General features: G+C 32.7%; 1 pseudogene; it reads left to right on the forward strand.

Moving 5' to 3' along the window:
• Window positions 1-242: 242 nt before the first annotated feature.
• On the forward strand, window positions 243-393 carry LOC120200521 (annotated as a pseudogene).
• Window positions 394-2,767: the final 2,374 nt, after the last annotated feature.

The following is a 2,767-nucleotide window of genomic DNA, read 5'->3' on the forward strand; positions in this document are numbered from 1 at the left end:
ATCTTCGTTTTTGATCATTCGAAAGAAAGTCCATGTCTGATTTGCAGCCTTTGTTGTATCATTGAGATAAAGAAACAAGGAATCAAATTCTCATATATTCACTAGTTCCATGTATTCTTCAACACCACTAGTCTTAAGGGAAGTGGAGAATCATGATGAAGCACTAAACCCATATCGAAGAAGGAAGAGAAGGGACCAAGAGCTGGACCTTATAAATGAGAGGCAACTAGCTATCTTACAACATACTTACCTGGACAGGGTCAATGGGTGATAATTATGGCTCATGGCCTAGGTTAGTGACCTCCATTACACTTTGGAGGGGTGCTCCCTAAAGTTGGAGATCATACGTCATAATTTGCCATGGTGGGGGGCCTGCGTCCGCGCGGCCTCTGTCCAGTCTTATTAAAGTTATCTCTTTGGTGTATTTAATGGCCTTGAAAAATATAGATTTCTTAATTTGTAAAATCCACAACCCACAGATTGATTCTAGCTTGATCATCTAGATCTAACTTGTCGATAGAACTTTTAATGATCGTAAGTTTGCATTCAATGTTTTTCTCTAGCACGTTTCATTAGGAAATCCCAGATATATCATAGACATTGTTTGTTCTTGTATCTCATTTAAAATATATTAAATTTTCTTGGCACCAGGGCCGATGGGGTCTTTGTAAATAGGTCCATAGCACACATAACCAGATTTGTTTACATGGTGTCCTCTTGTGAGTGTTTAATGAGTTGAGCGAATTGAGCATCGATCAAAATTTGATCACTTACTTCGGGCTGATCGTATAAATGCTTAATTCGGATTGACTCGAGGTCTTCACGAGTTTAGTCTAACAAAGTTTAATTCGGATTGACTCGAGGTCTTCACGAGTTTAGTCTAACAAAGTTCAACTTGATTGATAAGTTTGTGACATTTCGTTAATGCTTTTATATTTTTTAATAGTTGCCTTAAAATATAATATTAAATAAAAAAATCTAATTAGTAATTACTAATTTGTTAATAAATAATAAAAAAGATGTTAAACAACTAATTAATCATTACTAGTGATTTATTATTTTTTTTAATAAACAACAAGAAAGATATTAAATTATTAATTTACATGATTTTTACATAAAGTTAAAAAAATAAGGTAACAATTTTGATGAATTTAATGAGCAACAACTCAAGTTAAGCAATAAGTTTTTTTAACATGGACGAGTCAAGTCAAGTTTTATTGAACTTAACGAGCAACATGTTGAGTCGAATAATAATTTTTTTATCAGTAGAGCACTACTCAATTCGTGATTGACACATTCAATAAACACCTTTATGGTCGTATATAATAAGGGCAATCGATGGACGAGCGTAAAGACGTTTGGAAACAATTGGTTTGAGGTCTAGCAGGTCATTTCGGGTGTTTAGACAATATTTTCTACTAGGTAATATGCCTCCACCTTTCCCATAACTTTCTGGACCCATGTTAATGACATTTTTTTATTATCTAACAATATCAAATCGTGTTGGGGATTCATTCCACATTCGAGGATTCTCCCATTATGAATCCAACTACTCGAGCATAAGGAATAACTCCCACATCATCTTAGTGCTCAGCTGTGTAGAAGAGAACTTCTGTGGGGTCCACAATGGTGGATGCAAGTCTCCATCATAAATCTATTTTTTTTAATGTTATTTATTCATTTTATTGAAATTGTTCACCTGGAAAATTTACTTGTGTTCATTGATACTAAAAAAATTGTTATTAATATATATATATATATATATATATATATATATATGTTATTTAATCCTAAAAAATATTTCTAGAAGTGTCGGTGATGATCTTGCACTGGTATATCAAGTATCATTTTGACTATCATCGTTGAAGTACCGTCAACTTTTATTCACTGACTTACAAAGTTTTTGAACTTTTTTTTAATGAAGAACATAGGTATCAAACCTTGAAAGAAAAATGAAAAGGCATAAGCAAGTTACACAATGATATTTGCTTCAACCGAAATCAATTTTTGCTCCACAACAGTTAAGATAAGGTTAAAAAGAGAGAGAAATAATACCCTTGGAGCAAAGCAGAGGCAGGCAAGCAAAAACTGGGTTTGATTCCTTTTAGGATCTTGATTTGCTAATTCTGTGTACTAAAAAAGATCCACTTAGAATTCTTGATTCTGTGATACAGCTCAATGAAGCATATCTGTGTCATCCTATTTATTTAAAATTTGAAAATAGGTTGAAGATGCTATCTAGTCCTATTTTGATCAGTACAGGTTTTTGGCAATTTGCAATTGCATGTTCCATATTTATTTGCAAATAATGTAGATACCTACATTTGTATTCGCTTTCATATGTTTCATTTGCATTTGCCATTTAGATTTACCTAGTTTGATATTAATGGAAAGAAATTTCCCCTTTCATTTTTCGTCTTTAATTGATTTTTACCGTGAAAGAGTAATAAATATTTAATTCAGAACAAATGCGGTGATAATCTAGTCTATTCTTACTGTACATGTTCAGAAAATGAAAAACAAAAAGGACATTGATGAATGTAGTCCAGGACCAAAGTAAAGTTGAGTAAATATTACAATAGGCTTGGTTTTTAAAAAGAAATCAGTTACTAACAGGTTGTTGGGTTCCTAGCTTATGTTGTGATGATTAATATGCAATAGGTGTCTTCCTTGCCACTGAATGCCAATTGGAAGAATTTTATGCCTTCGCCATCAACTGAAGATCCCTCAAAAATTGCAAACTTCCCCTTCTGTTCTAGTAATTTCA

This window comes from Hibiscus syriacus, unplaced genomic scaffold, assembly GCF_006381635.1.
Source record: "Hibiscus syriacus cultivar Baekdansim isolate YM2019G1 unplaced genomic scaffold, ASM638163v2 tig00005974_pilon, whole genome shotgun sequence".
Taxonomy (NCBI): domain Eukaryota; kingdom Viridiplantae; phylum Streptophyta; class Magnoliopsida; order Malvales; family Malvaceae; genus Hibiscus; species Hibiscus syriacus.